Raw genomic sequence first — 25602 nt, 5'->3', positions numbered from 1 at the left:
AAAGTGTCCCGTCAGAATCCCTAAACAATATTTTCAGTGGAAAGTGACATAGTACGTTGTAACAATGTAGGTCTAACTGGTCTTATGAGTAAACTTAACATAAAAGATAATCCCGATGAATGACGGCTATTCATAGACGCATCAAAACTATTCTTTAAATATATTCTGCGTAAACTTCCATAAATTGCTGAAACTAAAATCAGGTAGGGAACCCTTATTGGCTCTCAAATTCGCTACCTCCTCAATGATGCTGAACTTGATACAGTGTTAGAAGATAAGGGGAGGATTGCATGAGATTCTTTCCGAATAGTGGTGACGAATGTTTTGGAAACCGAGCGGTCTCGGAACTATAAGGAAGTAGTGAAGCACCCAATACCTTCTACCAAGCAATGGGGTGTAATGTGTCACTAAAAATGAATATGCTGCACTCTCACATAGATTTCTTTTCAGAAAACTGCGGAGCAGTCATTGATGAACATGAGGTACATTTTCACCAAGTTATATCAATGATGGAGAAACGATATCAGGGTCACTGGAGCAACTCTCTCTTGCCGATTTTTGCTGGACGGAAAATTCCCAATTTTCCTTTGTCTTGTACAACACACACACACTCTCATGGTACCATTTGAAATCCTGTTTTATTCTGAAAAGAATGACATGTAAGTCATGACACTCAAATGAATAGTACTGTTCGGATCCGTTTTATTGTATAGTTATCTCACTTCTTCCTATATGGAATTTGGTATTGTCCAGCAAAACTGAGAAACATTTTTTCATCACAACTATTGTAGGTATTACTATGAAACTTGGCACATGTATTACTTATAAACTACAGTAGTCTTAAAGGTACAGATGGTGATCAGAAAAATGGAAACACCTGAACGAAATTGCAACTTACCAGATTAATATGGTGTCGAGCCACCTTTCGCCTTCAGAACAGCCTTGATGCGACGTGGGATGGAGGCATAGAGGTCGTGAATGGTGCAAGTGGAATTTTACACCATTCTTCGTGCAGGGCATAGGCCAGTTCTGTGAGAGAGGATGGAGGTGGAAATCGTCACTGGAGTCGTGTTTCCAAGACGGACCACAGATGTTCAATTATATTGCAATCTGGGGATTGGGCGGGCCAGGGGAGGTGTTGAACTTCATCCCGATGTTCCCCAAACCACGCTGCAACAACGCCAGCTGTGTGAATAGGCGCAGTATCATCCTGGAAGATGGCGTCATTCTCCGGGAACAACATCCGGACCATAGAATGCAAGTGGTCTCCTAAAATTGCGACATATTCGTTGGCAGTGATTCGTCCGCTAAGTGTGACCACAGGACCCAATGAAAATCATGATATTGCAGCCCACAGCATCACCGAGCCGCCGCCGTGTTTCACAGTTGGGCGGAGACACTGCAGATCATAAGCTTCTTTGGGCGTTCTCCACACATAAACACGGCCCGTGGTTGGGAATAGGGTGAAGGATGACTCATACGACCATATCACACGTTTTCAGTCCTCAACGGTCCAAGTTACATGATCGCGGCGAAAGTGTTATGGTCCCTGACGAGCGGTTTGGCCCGTGCAACCCGACCCCGTAAATTCATGTCATGTAATTCGCGGCGGACTGTGATTGTCGAAACAGGGTGGGGGAGGTGCTGATTGAGTTCCTCCGTCACTTGCTCCGCAGTGGCACGACGGGTCTGCGTGACAATGCGCTTTAATACCCGGCGTGACCTTCACTCATGATTTTCTTCCCTCCACTGTTCCGCTTCCCCGATGTGGTTTTCCCGTGTGTTGTGTAGGCCGTCATCACCTTCGACACTGTCCCACGCGACACACCTAACACAGTAGCCACTGCCGTCACACTCACTCCACATAACCGCGCACCAACAATTTGCCCTCTTTGAAAATCTGAGAGGTCTCCCATTTTACACTATCTCCGTCTGCTGCAGCCACTAGACACTGCTGTTCCACTGCGCCTGACGTAGTATGGAGACCGACCTAACACACCACCACTAGCGGTCCGGCGCTGCGGGCGCCACGACACCACTGCCAACCCATACATCTGACGTGTTGCCAACTACAGGTGTTTCCGTTTTTCTGATAACCATCTGTATACCTTTAGCTGGGGCCTTACCAGGGGGGCTACATTAAATATATATATATAATTTTGGACGGGAAATTCCCAATTTTACCTTAAATTTCCCTCCTCTTATAAATCATGTACAAATGAGCATAGTACCATTTGCAAATTTGGTTTATTCTGAAGCGAATGACATATGAACCACGATACTCGGATGAGCAAAATTGAAGCAATAGCTACTCAAGTGAAAGGCCAAATAGAAAATTCAAGAATCTAAGTGTCAGCACTACATAACACACATTTCTGTCGATTACACTTAAACTCGAACCAATTCAGCAATTTTATTTTTATTCTCGTATCCAGCATCCTCATTTGCATAAGAAAATGTACTTTTCTTTTCCGAAGCATGAAAAAAGTTAAAATTTGTTATCCAGTGTAACCTATGACGAATCGTGGTTCTTCACGTATGATCCTGAAACCAAATACCAACCAATGAATTAAAAGAACCCGAGTTCGCCACGCTACATAATTTACATAATTCAAAGCAATGATGATTTTTTTTCGACATCCATGATCAGACTGTGTACGTTGATTGGGTGCCCGAGGATGAAACTGTAAGCCAACATTTTTACCTTACTTTGCTGATAATCCTTCGTGTGCGGGTAAAAAGACGACGACCTGATTTGTGGACACACAAGTCATGGATTCTGCACAAAAGCAATGTTCTTGTTTATATGGGACTCTCAATAAAGACATTTTTTGGTAAAGCATGGGATTCCTGTGTTAGATCATCAGCCATCCTCGCCAGATTTTGTTTAGTGCGACTTATTATTATTATTCCCCTAGGTAAAGTCAGCACTGAAAGGAACCAGATTTGAGACAGCAGAAGTGAAAAGAAAAGCGTGGATGTCATGAACATGGTTACTGAAAACGATATGCAACACTGCTTTCACAAATGGGAAATTTGGATAAAACGGTGTACGGATCTTGCAGGGGAATATTTTGAAGTGGGATAACGCTCCTATTATACAAAGTTGTCAATAAACCAATTTGTAGCATCAATCTGTTTCGTTCTAACCACTCCTCACAGCATGCCAAAAGTTTCCACCAAGAAAATAGAAACATGCGGTTTATGTAAACAGAACTTCCATGTTTAAAAAACTGAATTATTAATTTGAAAAGTTGCCTACTACTTACAAGAGGTTATTTATATTGATAATTTTGATTATGGCAAGAAAATTTTGGAGAGATTACGAGTAAAGAAATTATGAAATTTTATTAACCAGACTTTTGATATTTGTTAACAAATTTACTTAACATGTTTTCTCAATCTTACATCATTTGTTATTCTTTCAACAGTGGTTAAATCCTCTCAGTCATAAGGATGTAATGAAGAAATCAGTTGCAAATATTTTTAACCTCTTGGTGTCCCGAGGAAGAAATCAGAACGATTTTGAAATATAAGTAGGAAACCATATTTTTTAACGTATTTGGAGCATAACAGGTCATTCTGAACCTTAAAGTGTGGCAAATCGTATGTTAGGAATGCACGAATTTTGTAGTGCATATATTTTTTAATTTTAAGCTTTTCGTACAACTCTGTTATTAAACCCTGATCTGAAGCAATTTCTCTGTAAATATTTTTAATTTGTTTATTTTACGACAGGTGATGGGAAATACACTAATGCTAGGTTCAAAAATACAAATATTTATGGAATCACAGCCTCAATAAGACAGAGATATCCCAAGGAGAACCAAGTGCACGTTCCGCAAACCCCGAGTTCCCTCTTAGTGATAAGAAATTCTTTTCCTTACTTTTTACGGTCATGTCCCCCAACAATCTCTAAGCTTTCTAAATGGAGATACACAATATCATGATTCTACAAAATGTGTCATATTTCTTTAACGCCAATTATACTGTGTAAAAAAAAAAAATTAAAATTATCATCTTGCATTTGTGTTATAGAGTATTTGTATTGATTTGAAATTAGGACTATACAACTAGGTTTAAATGCCTCTAGAAACAGTAGCACCGTATCATAAATTCATAACTATAATTAATGCTTCGGACTGAAAGTGGTAGTGCTATCTGACCTAAATTTTCCTTCAAAAAAAGCTACATATCTACAGTGTTACAACAACAAAAATATAACTTTCAAAACTTTTTCGATTTTGCACACATATAAGCTTTTCATTGTTAGCAGAATATATCGAAATTAATTTGAAGATATTGTTGAAGGAGAAAAGGTGAGTTTCGTTATAAATTCTACTGCAACATGAGAGAATCCGTACCTGGCAATGGTGATTACAATAAGGATCAGCATTCTTAAGGATAGTGAATACAATTTTATTTTGATCATTTTCACACAAATTGAAAAACTAATTTCAAAAAAGCGAATATGAAGTTCTAATACGAATAGAACCCCTGAAATAGAAGTTTTGGCAAGATTCTACTTTAGCCATTTCCTTCAATGAATCGATTCATAGGAAACTGGTTCCTCGGATCAGTTTGTTCAATATTTCCAGGAACCAGAGTCTCACGAATCGAATCGGTTAGAAATCATGGTATTTCTACAATTATTTTTAACACTGCCAGATTCAAAGGCTTGATAAATTTAAAACCATGGTTAACTTTCCATCGTAACATACTACTAAATTTATCAAAGCTCGAAATATGCAATATATAAAATAGTAACAGAAAAAAAAAAACTACAGCAAAACCCATCCCATTTTCAGTTGTTACAGAGGGAATCAAAGAAATTATATACATGAGGGGGGCAAGAACACTCCCCTATTACAATATAAAAACTTCAAAACTGATTTAGTCTGCAAACTTCACAAAACTAAATATTTAAAAGGAAAGAAGTCCCCGACCCAAGCGTACTAAATACCTTCTGATATTTTAAATTGGTGAATATAGTTTGGCAGCATGCTTCATGAATAAAAAATATTTTTCCCCAATGCTACAACTACAACATATACGATAATAACATACATAGTTCACTTTCATCCGATCAACTCGTACTTTTCATAATAACTTGCGACTTTCTCCACATATAGAGTTATTCAGAAAGCGCTCCGGTTTTGTTACATCAAATTATGAACTTTATTTTTTCAAAACACACCAACAAAATTCATAAACAAGTTCATCACACATTCCGATTTCAGATATGGCGAATGACGTCGGGCATATGACAACCTCTACTACGCTAACAACATTCAATATCTCCGTTTGTGAAATTCGCTATGACTGCCTGACACCGCAATGTTTTGCTAGACACCGACTGAAGAAATACGGGAAATTCAGACTAAGGCGACAATCGGAATGTTTGTGGATACAGCAACAATAAAAAACAACGTCGGCAACCGAGAAAAAAAAAATGCCAGACGATCCAAAACCGGCGCGCTTTTCGAATAACCCTATATATTGGAATTTCTATTGAGCTGTAATAATCTGACACTAAAAGAGAACCTGTAACTATTAACATCACTGTCACATACTAACTAACGTTGATAAGCGATATAGATTTAAATCTCTCATGGGTTCTTCGTCAAAAGGAATTTCTACCCCATTAGACATGCGCCACCGCGATACAGTTCACACGAACACGCGAGCAATGCACCCGTGACCAAACCACATGAACTGGAGAACACTAACGAAGATGACGTCAAATCGTATTCATACTTCTCCGCTCAAACAAAAAGCATCAACAGTGTGACACCACGCCCCACGGGACTCGATACCAGTAATGAACCTAGTGGAACGGATACGTACACAGAACCAAAGGAACAAATCGCTGAATCGAAGAATCGCATAAAATAAATGAAACGACCAAAGTAAAAATTTGCCGAAGTATTCATCCCAACGAAGACCAAAGGAAGGATAGTCGTTATGTAATTTCACAACGCATTCGCAAGGTAATAACTTTCGTTTTATTTATGAGGATTCTACTACAAATTTAATCAAATAAACCACACATCTATGTACCTTATCTGTAAGCCACAAATGCACAGCACTTTCATTTTAGTAATGAACGCATTCCATAACAGACTTCGTCAAGTGATTTTAAGGAAAGAAATTAAACACTTAATAAACAAAGTCAACTAACACTGGCCACTGGAGATTGTAGATATGCAATTTCTGTCTTGAGATTTCCATTCTCAGCAATTGCAATTTTCCAAAAGTTTATGACACAAGGAATACAATCCAGCAATTAATAATAAATAGCAATTCAACATTTAGAAAAACAACACACACCACGAAAACAACAAAACGTAGTCACTCACGGTACGTGACGTTTGGGCGCCGCCGTTTGGGACCCGCCGTTTGGGCACTGGACGTTTGGGCGCGAAGCCATTTGGGCGCGAGTTAAATTAAAAAGTCATTATGTTAGGCGCTGAGTACTAAGTTCCAATCAAGATATCACAAGGTGTCTACTGTAGTGGAAGTCCTTGAATTATACTGGATTTTGTTTTACATACTAGAAATACTGGGATTTCAAAATTCTAAAAACTAAATTAACAATTAAATTTTGCAAATTTAAGTTTCAACCAAAGTTAAGTGTGCTTTTTATTTGATAACTTTTCAAGCCAAAGGTAAGTAGACCAGACTAGATATGATTGACTGCATTACATACATAGTGAGCCTATTCCATTAAAAAATTTAAACAGGCCTTCTACTGTGGTTATGCAATAAGTGTGAATGTCAAACACATTTCTAGTGGCTAAATGACCAATATATGTACACTTAACAATATTTTTCACTTTGAAATCGTTCTTTGTTCCCTTTCTCCACTTTCTTTAATGCAGATTAAATGCTTACAATGGGACGAAAAAAAAGTGTGTTAAGTTTTGATTTTTATATTGGAATGTTAATATAAAAAAGTGATACCAGAAATACGGCATACTGCAGTTCCTAAACTCAATGTCTTAGACACCCTGTATTAACATCTTTCCCTCAACTCGATTAGGATTTAGGATTTTTAGATTTCTGGGTTCTCGGCATTTAAGGCCATTTAACCCGTCACGTTTGAGGGAGCACACTATCCGGGGAAAGGGAAGGAAGGAAGCGGACTGGACCTGTAAATCAGATACCACCCCGGCATTATTAACAGTCGTCTGATTCCTTCATTTTCTAGCTTTCTTATATAATACAAAAATTAGATCATTAGATCAGAAGTACAAGAATAGTGAACAAGCGAAAAATCAGTCCATGACGAGGTTAGGCAACAAATACCACAAACGAATTAAACTATTTAATTTAAAAAATATACAGATAAATGAGGTGAGATAAAAACAGAAGTATAGGAAATGTATATATCTTGATTCGCGCTTAGTTTTCAGTGCCTAGCTTACTTTATATGTCGTAAATTGTGATTTTTACTATGTACCTCGCGCCCAAACGTCTGGCGCCTAAACGGCTTTGCGCCCAAACGTCCGGCGCCCAAACGGCAGCGCCGAAACGTCCTGTCCCGGTCACTCAGCGGTAAAAGGAAACGTAATGGAGCTAACACAATTAGTAACATCTGAAAACACAAAACACACAGCATATTTACACATTATAACGAAATACAGTAAAGATTAAAACCACATAAGGACGGCACTGTGTGTCTCGGGTTATACAGTGAGCTAATTTTTTTCTGGCCAATTGTACAATGCGTGTATTTTCTGTACGTATGTTCCTCGGTTCGATTGCCGGTTGAGATAGTTAATATGGATAAAAACTTAAGTAGCAGCTCAGATCTCACTTTGTGAGAGTTAGGTTCCGTTTTACACAACCTCGGTGCTAAAAACAATGCTAAAATCTACTAAAATCCATCAGTGCATAAAAATAATACGTGAATCACGAAATCCGTAAAATCCACAGAAGAAATAAGTTATCGTAAACTGACTGAAATACATCGGGATCTCATCTCTTTTATACAAACGAAATGGAAAGTATGCTCTTTACCTTGTCATAGGAACTTCATAGGAAGACATGATATAGAAAGACTTCATAGAATGTTTTTTCCATTATCCTCATTTATCCGTATACCCACCATCCCTGATGCACCCACCTAGCAAAAGTTATTTACATTTTAAAGACACTGCATACATTTTCGTATTTTATGAACTGCAGTACATATGTCATATGTGCATACTTAGTAGTTATATTTAGCATTCCTTACGTCAATCTGCAACCTTTAATGCAACTCGTCCCTTTAGAAACACTCTCCAGGACAACAAGAGGGCATTCCCTACTAAGAGAAGTTCATATTTCAGGAATATAAATCTCTCTCTGTACGGCAACCTCGTACAGGAAAGAAGTATTGTCGTATATGTTTAGTAATTTTTTAATGTCCGAGGGGTACATATTTAATTTACATAATAATGAGTAGGGTGTGGTTTATAGTGCTGGTTGGAAACACGAGGAGGTAAGGATTCATTGTTTTCGTTATTTCTGAATGTGAATTGTGCAACACTTAAGAGTTGGAAGGTACTGATTTTGGGCAGTAATACAATCCAGATGTACATGTATCTAGTGAAGAGCAAAGAGAGCATGAAAATATAACAACTGAGTGAAGGACGGAAATGGAAGAGAGTAATTTTACATAGGATATACTAAAATAACAACAAATACACAGTAGTACAATGCTGAAAACAAGTTCACATGGTTCTAATTCGGGGACGCCGCGGCGAAAGATTAGCCGAATATGGCTTTAAATATACAAACAAAATTTAATAAAGCTCAATATTACTCAATAAAATCCACTAGGCTGTTTGTTTCTATAAATAAAAAAATCTGGGCTCTTCATAACCCTGTTTTATATACTGTGCAGAAATACCATGCCCGAGCAAAATAGTATTTAATGCAGTCCTCTTTCATAAGGAGTCACTTATTTCAACCGTCATATAACACTTATAATAGTTTGGGACTAGTAAACAGAAAATACAGCTATATTACTTACTATGTAATGTAAATCAGCCAACTGCAAAAATTTGCCCTATATACAATGTGTTCCCTTTTCCCTGTAAATTTTGCAAAATATGGTGTTATTAAACTTAACCAGCACCGAAATTTAAATCAATTACAGTGTTTCAGATTTCACTTTAAACTGTAGGGCCATGTTCTGTGTAAGTGCGGTGCTGGAAGCAATGACCAACAACAATCCCAATCCTACAGACTAACAGTAAACATTTTTCGGATTCCATTAATAATGAAAACATATCAGAAGTTGCTACACTACTACTGTAATAACTGAAACAATAAACGGATAATGTTTAGCAGAAGGGGTCCAGAAGCACATAAAAAATACAAAATTTACAGGAGAAATAGATGATTCAAGTACTTAGACCTACCATAACGGAATCAAATCTAATTTACTCTAGTAAGCTAATCTGAAGTAACCTGAATTAACCTAATAAAAGTAGAAATAAACGAAATTTTCCCTCTTTTTTTTTTTTGGGGGGGGGTAAATTATGCTCGACTCCTGCACTAACATAATGTAACATGAACTAACCTAATGTGAACAGAAATTACCGAAATTGTAACATTTTTTAGGGCATTTGTACCGTATCGCCGGACCACTTTGAAAACTGAAAAACAAAGCACCAAAATGTATTGCATTTGGTTATATTTTGTTGGATTACGGTACATTGAGTTACGTTAGATTACGTTACATTAGGCGTGCAGTACTACTTCAATACAGATCCATAGAATAAGTATTAGTAGTAGTAGGAGCAGGAGTAAGAGCAGTAATAGTAGTAGTAGGAACGGGTTAGAAGCCCGGCAGGAGTTGGTTGGATTCTGTTCTCGACATGAAATAGGCAAATTAAGGACTTGCCAAATTTTTTCTGTACATTTTACAATTTATGGATCTGTATAGTAAAATAAGTGTGCCTCTCCGCGAAATAGTCCATCCGCCTAAACATCATCAAAACAATCAACAAATGGAAACCACTTTCTTAACTTTTACTGTTCCCCTTACCTGCCTTGTACTCATTCTTCATGAACTTAAATAAATTCTCCAATTGACCCGGTAAATTTCCTAAAATTGGTCCGGTGGTAGGCACTTAACCCTTTCTTAGAAACACTTCTGCTAAACATTAGCTGAAAAAAATTGCTGGACCCCTTCTGCTAAACATAGACCTAATAAACACTTGCACTAAGTTTTCCCGCCAATTTCTTTCAGTGCCAATATATCACTACATACAAAAATATGCTATTAATAACAGATCAAGGGTTATTTTATTTTCATTATACTTTAAATAAAACTAAAAAACTACCACACAAAGCATCAGTCGAAAGTTCGAGATATACATTGTCGATATGGTGTGTTTGAACTTGATTCATTGTATTGAAGTAAAATATTTTAGTAGAAATCTCTCTAAGTAATCATAGTATGTTTTTACACATGTTCTACGTAGCACAACACTATCTACGTACCTCATGTATTGACAACAGAATACAAATTTCACCGGTGTTAAAATTTCGAAAATTTATACTCACGAAAAAATGTACTTAGGAAACAGTGCTTTAATTCCAATAATATGACAATAATGTCAACTAATTCTATCACCTTTGGTTAATCTCACACGCTAAAAACGAATCTATTCCTCCCATACTATTTTATCGTGGGTTACTACCTACTAACTTTATCTCGTCACAAAGCATGCATACCCTACCAGCAGATACAAAATTAATATAACATCAAGAATAAAGCACAGCATATTATAAACGTGTAGCACATACACTCAAGGTATCACTTACACTTACTCCAACAACATTAACTCACTGTCACACTACAAGTTTCGCATTATTTTGTGCAAAACAATTTCATGAAGAACAAACACTAAGAAAGCGTACATTTTACAAATGAAGTTCCAAAATAATTCATCGATTAACTATGTAACCAACTAATACACCTCATAATTAGATGTCTGTCCAAGCAAAGTATATAACTAAACATATTATGAAAAATGGGAGGCATACAAACAAAAATATATTTATAATACACACCAATACAAAATATTTTGGCAGCAAATCAAATGCACAGACTAATACAAACTACGATGTTAACAACAATCTAACATGTCTGCCCTATGAAGTATTTTAACTCTTGAATTTGTCTTTTTCCAGCTAAAATAACAACACATTGTTCTTCTTTGAAAACCATTCCGTTACAACCTAAAATGTTGGAGCGTAAAGCAACGCAAAGCTATGTAAAAATGCAAAAAATAATAACAATCGCTATATATAATTGCAAATTAAAACGCAGCTTTTGAGTTGTATTGATAGAAACCCATATAGAATGAGGGAAGAATTCCGTACCAGTCTTCGCAAAATTCTACATAGAGTAACGAGAAGCATATGTGCAAACAATCATTATGTTTGCCATAATTAATGTAATAATTAACTGTTTTGCCCTTTATCGCAAACTAAACCAAACATTTTATATTGTGTGGACGAAAACCGTTATGGAATGAGCACACCTCATTAACTAAAAAAATTGTATAGATGTTCAATTAACAATATGCGTCCTGTTACATTACGGTTTGCGTCAACGGAAATCAAAATTTTTTAGTTAATAGTTTGTGATAAAAAGACATTGCAGTTAATTTAGATTTTTGCATGCTTTTGTTTGCGATAAAGGGTAAATCAGTTGATAGATTTTTGCATCGTTTACAATTCTTGCGCAAGGTAATGTACAATGAGGCCCTATCATTACAACTGCTAATAAAAACTATAAAAGGGTGATTATAAAAGCTATAAATATTCTTCCTAGTGACACAATTCATTGTAGATACTAGAAGTGTTATGCAGAGTTGGTATGACGCGTGATTAGTGCTATACTAAAGACTTCGACCAACATATATTTTCTGCAGTAGTCAGGTTTTTAGTATAACGTTAATCATACATCAAAACGACTCTGCATAAGGCGGTAGAAATCTATTGGGTCATTACTAGACTTCGGATCGATATGCACTAAAAAACGGCAAAATATGCATGCAAATATGCGCTAAAAATCACGAAAATATGCACTGAAAATATGCAAATATGCACTAAAGTTGTAAATATGCAGCAATCAAGTGCTAAAGTTAAATGAGGAATTTTATCTTTAGACAAAAAAAAACTGTATTATTTGAACTACATATATTTGTGTATAACTATGATGCATTCATGCTACAATATACAACTATGCAGTTTTCGGTGTATTCTGGCAAAAACTTGCATTACTGTACACCGAAAATGTTACTTCTGTGTCACGGGTCGTTAAGGGACAGTATTTAAAAAAAAAAAAAAGTTACTTGCTGTTAAATCTGAAGTTCGTGCGTCGTTGCTCCCAGGAACACTTTATTCGCATTATACAAGAATTTTATGCTAGAATTTTTTGCGTCTATTGAATGTGCGTTTCGAAGAAATACTTGTCCGAATGGTCTTGGGGGCGTTTGCTTCGTTATTGAATCAAACAGCTCAAATGCACTACAAAGTCGTAATCATCGCTCTTCTAATCTCGTTATGAACTGAAGTGAGTATTGATAAACGCAAGGTCGCTTTTAATATTTTCAGCTCCGCAAGCGTCCAAGGCTTCTTAAATAAATTTAGTTTCTTGGGGTTCAAACAGCTCACAGTCGGTATGTGAAATTAAAATACATCTACTTATACAGGGTGTTTCAAAACTACACCGACAACGTTTCAGAGGTGATTCCTGACACCAAAATAAGACGAAACGTATAGACTAACCTGGGTGCACAAATGCTTCCTTTCGGAATTATAGTCTGCCGAAAACATGAAAAAATGAACTTTAAAGGTCCATAGCTCCAAAACTATGGGGCCTATCGTAGTCGAGTAAAGACTTTATTTAGGAACTAATATGTGCGCTATCCAAAAATATATGTTTCAGAATCCTAAGTTACTCACGCAACAATTTTTATACAGACAATTTGGTTACGGGCACATCTGAAGTACTCACTAACTACCTCTATAAAAATTGTTGCGGAAGTACTGTAGGATTCTGAAGCACGTATTTTTGGATAAAGCACATATTAGTTCCTTAGTAAAGTCTTGACCCGACTACGGTAGGCCCCATAGTTTTGGGGCTATGGACCTTTAAATTTCATTTTTTCACGTTTTCGGCAGCCTATAACTCCGAAAGGAAGCATTTGTGCACCCAGGTTGGTCTATACTTTTTGCCTTATCTTGGTGTCAGGAATCACCTCCCAAACGTTGTCGGTGTTGCTTTGAAACACCATATATATATATATATATATATATATATATATATCGAGAGAGAGAGAGAGAGAGAGAGAGAGAGAGAGAGGTGGGCCCCCCTTGACGCTCAGGTATAAACTGGATAAAATGAAATGTAATTCAATCCTGCTTTACAATGGATAAAGCTGCAAACTATAGTTTAGCCACTCTCTTGATCATATCCTGGATCCGCCATTGTTTTACAAATAATGCGCCAAGTATGTTTGAATAAAGAATAAATATACTCAGAGAAATAAATAAACATTTCTGGCATAAGCACATAATAAAACCTGCAAAATTGAACAGGACTCCCAAATATTTCCGTTAAAGGTTTCAAAGTTAACCAAGATAGCTCTATGCTTAGAAAAATAAATAAAAGGTACACTCATGTCCAAAATTATTGTCGCATATCTATAATTGTCTTCTTGTAAGAATAAAATTTGATAATGATTTTGCAGGGTACTTTTAATACTGATACTATATGTACAATCGGGAAATGTATATTTGTGGTAAATTTCATAGGAAAAAATTATAAATACAAAAATTAGAATGAGTAAAACAAAATGTTGCTAAATGGACAAGAAAGTTTTATTTTCGTTTTATTGTTTTTATTTACTGCTCTTTTGACATGAATTTTTCCACATACATGCCTTTGCCGATTATGCAGATACTAACATTATAAGAAATACCGGGGGAATACGTTATCAAAGTATATTCCTAGAATAACATATTTATAGACATGCGACAATAATTTTGGACATGAGTGTACACAGTGAGATAGTGAGTCACATAATGGACATAGTGAGATAAAATAAAATGTTGTATATAGGCCCAACGTATTCAATTATATTATTTATTTATGCTACGAATTAATACACATAAAATTTACAGTAAACAAAAAAAAAAGCCTACGTACGGTCTCAAAGGCCAAGACAAAAAGTAGATGCTATGATCTTTTCAGCGCTCCTCCCTCTACTTGTAGCTCCCTTCAGATCTATTGTGTATATTATTCTCCTTGTTCCTGTCTCTAGAGCAGCTAGAGAAGGCGTTATTGGTATTTGGAGATAACTATGTAAATTGCACTTCGTTCAAAAACTCGAACGGTATCTAGGGCCTTACATGGTGCTGGACTTAACTCTTAAACGCATGACATGAATTGTACCTTAGTTTCCATAACATGGGTCTTTATGATGGGTCCATGGTTCCATAACATGGCCCATAAGATTAGTCTGTTCAGAGTATATATTTCTAAAAAAATCCAATTCAAAGTACAAGACTAGTAGTAATAATACTACAACAAATATAATAACATTTTAGTAAAACAAATACTAATTTGTTATAGTAAAGAACTAATCTAATACTACTATAAAGATTAGTATTAGTATTATATACTAATACTAATATATAATAGTAATCTAATACTAAATTATACCGCGGGTCAGAAATGACCCATGTTATGTATACTATGTATACTACGTATAGAAATATATATAATAAAATGTAAAAAATAAATACAAAACCAAAAAAACTTAAATACATTGTTTTTATGTAGTAAACAAACCAATAGAAGATGTAACGGAGAAAAACTACTGTGCAACAAATATTGCAGACAAAAATCTATACATAAATTACTGCTGGGTCATTTTTGACCCATGTTCTGCGTTCTAGGGTTAAGAGTAAATGTGTAGGGTAACAAGTAAACGAAGACCTTTACAGACAACTTAGTTTATATACCTAACCTCTCACAGGATGTCTAAAAATGTTTTTTAAAGACTGCATTACAGAACTTGAAAATTTCCGTTAAAAAGTGTATTTTAGCATCCGTTGTTCGCAACACAGGTTTCGCCTAATCAAGGGAATTTAACACATTTTATTTACCTTTAAGTGCGTGGGATTCTGAAATATTTCCGTTTAAAATAAATTTTCGTTTAATAGGAATCCTGTTGAAGGCAATTTTTACTGTATTAAAAGCCTATATTAAAAAACCCTATGTTCTTGTTTAAAAGAAAATAAATCCACTTGAAATTACTTTTTCTTCTGCGGCAACATTGTCCATCTCAAATGGCAATAATTTACAATGTATAATATTGATACTTTAAATGGAATAAAGTGATTTGAGCAAGGAATAAATGGGGAGAAGGTAAAGTTATCGAAAACATAACTGAAGACTTAGTAGGGAATTTACGTTTCGAGAGATAGAGGTGTGTATGAAAGCAACATAAGCTTATATTTAAATACTCTCATATTTAGAACTCATTTCTAAAAAGTTTGTTCATTTCTTCCCGAAATATATTTTTCAACGGTTTCTTTGGGATGAACTCTGTCAAGTATGCAAAAAAAAAAAAGCTACATCTAGGCTGTTTCATAGTTGCATAAACTTCTTACCAGACTTGAAACTGTTATGAAAATATAAGAAGGAATAAAAAAAAGGCGTTGCTGAAGTGTGTGCTTTTGCTGTCGAACAAAATAGAAATGCCCTTTTTGAAAACAAGCTTACTTACTTAGAAAGTATTACTTGTTTAGCATACACTTTGTAAAATATATTTTCATCTTGAATTGTTAACGTTTCTCAACTTCAATCCATTGCTTCAGAAGATAACTTCTAGAAGATTTTTCGGACCGATTTAGTTGTAGTGCGACCCCTTTGTCCAATTTTTGTCAATTTTTGTCCACCCAAGAAAAAAATATACCATTCAAATTATTAAAGGAGGGTCATTTACAAATTTCGATCACTGGTACTGTGACATCAAATTTGAATTTTAATTAGCTAAGGAATTTTGTCCACCCAAGAAAACAATTGTACCACTTAATTTAACAAGGAAGGCCATTTAAAAGTTACGATCACCTGTAGTGAGATATCTTCAAAATTGAATTTTAACTAGTTAACAAGGAACGGACATGAACGTGCCATCCGGATATCCGAATCAAACCTAGTCTACTCTATAAACATAAAGATATGTTCATGCACAAAAAATTAGGTGCCATGGACAACGGAGTAAGTCCCTGTGGCCCATTAACCCTGTTAGTATAAAGAAAATCGTAGTGAAACAGCTATTGCATCAACACTGTTCATTGGAAAACCATGGTTTATAGTTCATTCTCTTCAGCATGAAATAAGCTTTCCAAAGGTGTTATGTATTGGGGCCCATAATGCATTTGAACAGGTGAGAGAATGTTGGGAAAATTCTCTCCAGAAATCCTTCCCATCAACTTTGGACGTCTCTGGAGTAGCCCCGGGTAAAAGTAGACAATCGACATGCATCTTGAAAAATAGTATAGGGGATAAGAAATGTGTGTACAAAGTTTTGTATTGATAGACTGAATAGGTATGAAGGAGAAGTGTGTATTGCTATACCTGTATACTTCGACCACCTGTAGTGCGACATCCTCAAATTTGAATTTTAACTAGCTCAGAATTTTTTCCATGTTTGTCCACCCAAGAAAAAAATGGTACCATTCAAATAAACGAGGGAGGGCAATTTCAAAATTTCAGCAACTTTAATCATCCGTAGTGCGACATTTTCAAATTTTTAATTTTAATTTCCTTACATTTTTTACCATAAAAAGTTATACCATTCAAATTAACAAATGAAGACCATTTCAAAACTTTGGCCACTTCAGTAGTGTGGCATCTTTAAATTCGAATTCTAATTAGTTTAGACTTTTTCCTATTTTTCGTAGATTTTTGTACCATCCAGATAGCTGAAATTCGAATTTGAAAATGTCAGTGGACAAATTTTAAATGACCGGCCCTGGTTTATTTTAATGGTACAGAATTAATTCTTGGTGGTAAAAAATGTTCAAAATTTCGACAAAATTCTGAGCTAATAACAATTCGAATTTTAAGATGTCGCACTACAGGTCATTGAAGTGGCCGAAATCTTGAAATGGTCCTCCCTCGTTTATTTGAATGGTACAATTTTTTTTTCTTCGGTGGACAAAGAAAAAAAGGACAAAATTCTGAGGTAGTCAAAATTCAAGTTTTAAGATACCGCGCTACAAGTGATTGATGAGGACAAATTTTAAAATGGCCCTCCATCGTTTATTTGAATAGTACAAATTATTTTCTTGGGTGAACAAAAATTGGACAAAATTCTGAGCTAGTTAAAATTCGAATTTAAAGATGTCGCACTACAACTAAACAGACCCAGATTTTTCTTTTGGCATTCTCATCCTGCCACAAGATCACACAATTTCAAATCCACACACATACATACACAACAATACCAGCTTTAACTTCTGAGATGGATGACGACGTGGAAATTTTGTTGTAGATGATTTGACACTGTTATTTATATCTTCTTCCAAAAAGGTGACAGTCACGCATCATTGCCGGGAGCATGAATCGTTCACCCGTTTGTTATTCTCAATTCACAAGACCTTGAAAGATATTCTAAACCGACAACAATCAACCATTTGAAGATCTTAGGCCTTATGCAGAGTCGTTCTAACACGTGATTAGTGCCATACTAAAGAGTTGTACTGTAGTAGAATCACAGATAAATGAAGGGGGATTTCCTTTTTGAAATTCTTGGATTCGTTTTCGCGGCAAATCTCAGATAGAGAAAGACGGATTAAATGAATTCCACCAGTTTATATATTGAAAAATATATATATTGTCCACTAATATGAATATGAAATAATATACAAAGAGATTACAATTAAGCAATATCAAATGCAGTTTTTCAATTTAGTATTATCAAAGTTTAAAAGAAGTTTGTTCTTGGAAATTGTGGACGTTAAAAACTTAGTTCGTATCTCGTACGGACTTGATAAAAAGAAATATGTTAAAGTATTTTTCAGAGCAGAATAATGAAACTAATACTTATCGTTAAAGGCTGTCAGAGCTGATGAAATGTTCTAACTTCTATAGAACAAGGCGTCCTCTGGATGTTAACAGAAAAGAGCCTCTTGGATTACTAGTGAAGTTTAGTCGTTCTCCGTTGTGTTATTAAATCATTATCTATTATCAGCTGAGTTTTTATATTCAAAAGAATAAGGCTATTAAGCGAGAAGAAACTGGCTTAGAGCAAAACAGCATGTTTATAATATTCTTAGTCGGGAAAGTTGTTGAAAGTGAGTATTATCTCACCATTTGCTAATGTCAATATTGTTTCCACAATTTCCAATAACAAGGACATAGTTTGCCTCTGGTCACGTACACAGAGTTCAAGGCTTTGTCTGTCAACATATTTCAGCTAACTTATACCAGTCGGCTGATAATCATCAAATACTCAAAAATACACTCATCGTTTAAACAAGTCTATCTTAACAATATATAGTTTACCTTTGGTCATGAAACTAACTTGTGATATAATAATAATATTAATAATAAACCACTACAATAATAATAATAATAAGCACAAGAAGAAAAAAACAAATTATTGAATGTTACCTTAGACCATGGTACGAGCTAACATGTGATGCATAACCATAAACGCACTATTAATGAGAGAACAAATTAAAAAATATTACATCAAATTTTACTCTTTTACTACACTTCCCCCCTTAAAAGAAACAAAATTTTAATTTCAGTTGAAAGAAAATTTTGTTTACTAACGCATTTTATTTTTCACTGCGGAACTCCTTGTCGCTTTTAAAGGTATAGCCTCTAGTTCATTCGCTTCTATATTAGTAGTTAAGTGGCTCATGATTACTGCCTTTTCAGCTACATCTTCTCGTTGCTGAATCTTATATACTATAGTGGGTCTGAAACAAATTTGCTTACAACATGATGAATCATTTTCATCCTTATACCACTTATAACATTTCTTATAAAACTTACATTTCTTACAGCAACCGAAAATAATAACTAATATGATAATTACAGCACAAACATAAGAAAATATTGATAATTTGGATATACTTTCTTGGTGATTAAGTTTCCATTGTTCTTCTTCTCTCTTTTGTTGTATTTCATCTACCTTATGACTAGCATATTTAAGGTCATTAACGCCGTTAATTACATGTTTTAAAGGTAAGTCTATCATTATGTCTTGCAACTTAACTTCATTACCTAAAACTTCACAACAGTCTAGAGATATATTGAATTTTGGCAGTATATCTTTGTTTGTTACATTAGTATTGAAAACATTTTAAGCTTGAATGAGATTTCTAATACCATAAGCTTTACAGTTAGTATTTAAATGGAATTTTCCAGATCCTTCTAACATTACATCATGGGGATCATAATTTTTACACACTATAGTGAGTTTTTCTTTTTCGTTTGTTATAAACAACCATTCATTATTACCTAGAGGAATTAACATCAATTGATTTAATGAAACGACTCTTTGATTACAATCTTCTGGAATATTCCTGATGTATTGTAATAATTTTGCTTCACATTCTTCGTGCAAATGTGTAGATAGTATTGGAAAATTTTGTTTACATACGAAATTAGAATGGTCTAATGACTTACATTCTTTAAACTCATTTTCTGACATTTTCACATAATGTTGTTTAGTGTCATCGATTAATAACATTTCTTTTTCTGGTTGAATGAAAACATATTTATCAGTAGTGTTCTTAATTTTAATAGGAAAGGGTAATACCTTGTAAGTGTAGTACTTAATGTTTTCGGTAAGAGGAATTCTAATTATATAAGCCAAAACGCCATTATTTACAAATACATCTAATGACAGTAAATTCAATAATAAGTATCCATAGGATACACTTACTGAAATTGGTAGAGACACTCCATTAGTTAATTCACTTTGACTTTCCTTGAAATGCTTGAAAATTTCATAGGGTGTTATTATATGTGGTTGTAATATACCAATTTGAGCATTTAGAATAGCCCTTAATACAATTTCATATTGAGCTCTTAAATCCCTGCACATTTGATCTAGTTTCTGAATATGTTCATTTAAGCTTAATTTCGTTTTTAGGTTTAAAAATTCTTTGTTAATTTTGTTTGACCTTTGATTTAAAGATTCTGTTATGTGAGCTAAATTTTTACTAAGAAGCTGTTCGTTCTCCTGAACAGAATTCAGCGTGTTATTAACAGATTGTAAGGTAGATTTTACAACAATCATCTGCTCTTTACTTAACTTAAGAAAGTCCCTTTGCTCGTTTTCTAATTTATTAATTTGGGAAGTATAATAATCTGCATCTGCACTATCTAAAGTTCCAAAGAGTATTTTGGAAATTTCACCTACAAACCCTAGTACTGCTCGTTTCTTTTTCTTATGTTCTTTAGATATCTTTGAGATTTGTTGAATTATATTTCTTGTTTCTCTAATACCTTTTATCTTATTAGGAATACTATTTCCTATCAAACCACCACAATTTGTTTTTTTAGCTTGTACCATGTTATGTTGACATAATTGTTCTGTTAACACTAAATATTTATTTAATACATTATAATTGTATTCTAAGTTACTCATGTTCACAAAAACCACCAAGCGCCATTCTATGTTAAAAGCTGAGTAAGTCCAACGTGATTATAATATAGTCCAGGAGAATCTTCAAATTTCTTGATTCTTAACCCGATGTTATCCCCTAGTGAGCTTCCCAATATCATACACAGCAAAATTGCCAACATACCTGTAAAAGTGTTTACTTTTAGTTACAGGTTAATAATATAATTTTAATCTATTTGCATGCACAGTTTTCGGCTTTCCTCCCTTTTTTAATTTTGCAATTTACACCTTTAGTACTTATGACCGTATAAGGACCCTCCCAAAAAGAAGAAAGTTTCTTTGATTTACCCCTACGTACTGATTCATCATATAGCAGAACTTAATCTCCAGGTTGAAATACAATTTCTTTCACTGTTTCATCGTAATATTCTTTATTACGTTCTTTCGATACTTGTAATTTTAATTTAGCTAACTGATGAATTTCTTGAAGCTTTAGCTTCAGTTCTTTTACATAATCTTCGTAATTATACCTAGGTTCGGTTGGTTTCTTTTGTAGGATACCTGGAATATTTACCATCTTTCCAAACAGCAACTCATGTGGTTGAAATCCTGTGCTCGTATGAGGTGTAGTATTATACACAAAAAGGGCATAGTGAATATAAGTATCCCAGTCTGTTTGATTTTCAGATACATAGTGTCTGAGGTATTCTTTGAGAGAACGGTGAAAACGTTCTAAGGATCCATTACTTTGAGGGTGGTAACTAGAAGTATTTGTTTTTTCAATTTGTAACAATTTACAGACTCTTTTCATTACGTTCGACATAAAATTACTACCTTGGTCAGTAAGAATGATTTGAGGTATTCCGTACAGCAATATTACGTGTTCTACGAAAGCTCTGGCTACAGTGTCCGCATCCTGCTGAGGAATTGGTACTGCTATTGTAAATTTAGACAATTCTTCCTGAACGGTTAACAGATATTTGTTTCCTTTGTCTGTTTCAGTCATAGGCCCTACTATATCTAAACTGACTTTCTCAAAAGTTGTATTAGGTGTTGTTGTAATTTCTAATGGCATTTTTGTCTTTGAACAAATCTTGTTTTTCTGACATTTATCACAAACCCTAATATATTGTTCTATGTCTTCTCTCATTTTTGGCCAACTAGATAAATTTATGTTATTTAACTCTAAATAGTCTTTAATTTTCTCATATGTTCTACATACACCTTGGTGTCCTCCAATATGAATTTCATGAAATTCTTTCAATATTTGTCGTTTCTTATCCTCATCTAAAAGAGTGACTTCTGATTCAAAATCTGCTTTACTTTCTATAGAATACATTCTACTCAACGCGTCTGCATTCGTGTTCTTTTTTCCTTGTACACTATCTCATAGTCAAATTCTTCGAGTTGTATTCTCCAACGTATTAATCTCGAAGTGGGATCTTTAACGGAAAACACCCATGTTAAAGGTTTACAGTCTGTAACGAACGTAACTTTTCTGCCTAATATGTATGGTTTGAAAACTTTAGAAGCTCAAATAACAGCAAGCAATTCTTTCTCTGTTGCACTATACCGAGTTTCTGCGGCGTTTAACTTTCTAGTTGCAAAAGCAATGGGTTTATCTTTGCCAATTTCACCCTGACTTAATATCGAACCTATGGCGGACAAACTTGCATCACAGGTGACTATGAAAGGTTTTGAAAAATCTGGATATTCTAAAATAGGTGCATTTGTTAATTTCTCCTTTAAAGTTTCGAAAGCAACTTGGTGTTTTGAGTTCCATTCAAACGACGCTTCTTGTTTAAGCAAGGAAGTGAGAGGGAGAACAATTTGAGCATAATTTGGTATCAATCTTCTGTAGTACCCTGTTAATCCTAAATATCCCTTGACTTGCTTCTTATCTTCTGGTACGGGAAATTCAGTTACCTTTTCTACTAATCTAGGATCAGGTTTAACCCCTTCCGATGTAATAACATGTCCTAAATATACTACTTCTTGTCTGAGAAATTCACATTTGTCAGGTTGTAATTGAAGCTGGTTGTACCTAAATCTATCAAATATTTCTCTTAATTGCTTTACATGTTGTTCAAGATCTTGAGAGAAATTTACGCAGTCATCTAAATAAACAAACGCGGTAGTACCTTGTAATCCAGATAACACAGTATTCATTAAATGCTGAAACGAAGATGGAGCGTTTCGAAGGCCAAAAGGCATACGCAAAAATTCAAAATGACCTTTGTCTGTGGAGAAGGCTGTTTTGTGTCTGTCTTCTTTTGTTATGAGCATTTGATGATACCCACTGGCTAAATCTAACGTTGTAAAGTATTTAGCTTTTCCTAACCTGTCTAATATGTCTGTAATATTAGGTAACGAAAAAGTATAACCAATTGTAAGATTATTAACAGATCTGAAATCTACTATGACACGAAATTTCTTTTTACCAGATGCGTCCATCTTTTTAGGGATTACTAAAAGTGGCGAGTTAAAAGGACTTGTCGAATGAGTAATAATTTCGTTTTCTAGCATTTGTTCTACTTGTCTATTTACTTCTTCACGATACACCTCAGGTAACCTATAGTTTTTCTGATTCACAATAGTACCTTGATATTCTGGCTTAAACGGTATTGAATGCTTTACAGCTGACGTAGCTATTAGTTTGTCACCAGGTAAATAAAACAAATCGTTGTACTCAATGCAAAGTTTCCAAATTACTTCTTTTTCTTCTGAATTAAGGTGTTCTAATCTAACTAATGATTCTAAAACGTTTAGTCTTTCTTTTAAATTTTGTTGCTTATTCTCGGGAGAATTTGCTTCAATTTTTCCTACAAAAGCTAATTCTACTGATTCGAATGGTTCTAAAGTTACTGGAGGAATTTCTATATCTATGTCATTTTCTGTGATGGTCATCACCCCAACGAGACACTCGTTATTTATAGCTGAAGTTAAAGATTCCGCTAAATAAATTCCTTCTGATAATTTCTGCTTGGCAACTATTCCAGTTCCATTGTTAGTTGTGGGAATTTTAACAACTACTTGAGTTCTACTAGGAATTTTGATTTTGTGTGGTTGATCTGAAGGATCAAACGAAATTACACATTTATGTTTTGTGAGAAAATCACGTCCTAATATGCCTGAATAGCCTATAGGTAAAATATTACTAATTACATGACACTTCATTTGAAGATCAAGATCATTTATATGGACAGTAACTACTAATGTTCCCAAAGTCATTGTGACATTTTCAGTGATACCTTTTATTTTCATTCTTTCTTCTCTATTTATCTTTATTCGCATTTCGTGAGGAATTACACATTCCTGGGTGCACGTGATATCTGATCCTGTGTCTACTAAGAAGAACATAGTGTTAGAACTAATTTCTTTAATGTAAATTTCGTAACTTCCAGGGGGAACTGAGTTCGAATTGCAGTCATTCGAACTAGGGAGGTAAACCGACTGCTTGCTTAACTCCTGCGCTCGTTTCCCGCAGACTTAAAATTTCCACTGTTACATTTACTTTTACAACTAACATTTATTTGTTCATTACTAATCTTACTAGAACACCCTTGTCTATAGTTAGACACTTCATGCATGGCCATTGCATGGATACCTTGGGAATTCAGTCCCCTACAGGATGGACCACTCAACTTTGAGTCTACATCACAATAACAATTTGATGGACCGCTCTCTAACGAGCCTGCATCGTAACATTTTGATGGACCGCTCTGTATTGAGCCTGCATCACAAAACCTAATATTTTTGGTGGGAAAGCTCTTTTTCACTATGGGTTTCGATCAACATTTGGCCGCTATGTGACCTGGCTTGTTACAGGAGTGACATATTATAATCTTGTTATGTGGTTTTGAATTTTGCTTGAACGAGGGTTTGTCAGATTTGTCTCTAGCAGACAGTTGGTTCGATTCTTGTTCAAGGCAAACCTCAACAGTGTCGCCTAATGTGAGACGAGCTGCGTCCTTACTTCTAACTATCATTTGTATCTTTTCATCCGCTAAGCCTTGCACAAAAGAAGCTTTCGCTAAATGCTGAACAAGAGCTACAGCTCCGGTTACATGAGAGGGATGCAAAATTCTAATTGCTGCTTCTTTCAACTGACTCTGAAGAGAATCGATACGAGAACCCCAATCTGCTATGTTTTCTGTTTTCGCTTGCCTAGCGCTGAATAGCGTACATGCATAAAAATCTATGGTTCTGCGAACAGAATAATTTTCTTTTAGTATATCTTTTACTTCGTCCCATGTTCCAGTGTTACTCCTGACTAACAATTTACTTTTTGCGTCTCCAATTATTCTAGCCTTTACGAATTTTAACAATTTATCATGTTAATTTGGATTAACTAAAGAGAAAGCGGCGTCACAATTGTCTAAAAACTCTGGGAGAGTTCTTTTATCTCCTGTAAACGGTACGTGTATTAACTTTAACGCTTCTGATATAGAACAAAAATTGGTTGAAGAGACTTCTTCATCTTGTTCTGGGTCTGGCGGTGGTTGGTTTTGCGACATGTTACACGGAAAAATTTAGAATTACTCGTCAAAATACAAACTATCTGCACAAAAGAAAAAAAAACAATAATAACTGCTAGTTACGCCTTATATCCTAAAGGACACTTCTTCCGTAGAAAGCGTGCAAAGTGTGTGCACTGAAGTGGACGTACCTCCTCGTAAGGAACGCGCTATTAATTGTTCTTTTGTCCTGATCACCAAAATCTCTAACTTTGTCCACAAGCTAATGTTTTGGTTTCTTCCCCGAATATTTACTCCAAAAGCACAAGAAATAACGTGTATAAAAGTTTGACTATTGTACTCACTTTATGATGCGTTGGCTGCTGGGCTTGTAGATCTCTTCAGTGGACTACGCCGATGTTCTGGCGTATTTTCTTAAGAATTGGGCCCTGTTGTCCTCTTTGTGGATCCTTCCTGGT

The 25602-nt window shown here is 35.0% G+C and overlaps 1 protein-coding gene across 1 annotated transcript in view; it reads right to left on the bottom strand.

Moving 5' to 3' along the window:
* The window catches only part of LOC145690660 (uncharacterized), a 147445-nt gene extending 138403 nt beyond the window's left edge, over window positions 1-9042 (bottom strand). Inside the window, exon 1 of the mRNA XM_081765775.1 lies at window positions 9020-9042. The gene's annotated coding sequence lies outside the window, so the exon portion shown is untranslated. The remainder of the gene's footprint in view (window positions 1-9019) is intronic.
* Window positions 9043-25602: the final 16560 nt, after the last annotated feature.

Source organism: Thermobia domestica, chromosome 7, assembly GCF_964235325.1.
Source record: "Thermobia domestica chromosome 7, izTheDome1.hap1.1, whole genome shotgun sequence".
Lineage (NCBI taxonomy): Eukaryota > Metazoa > Arthropoda > Insecta > Zygentoma > Lepismatidae > Thermobia > Thermobia domestica.
This window is presented reverse-complemented; position numbering and strand designations above follow the sequence as displayed.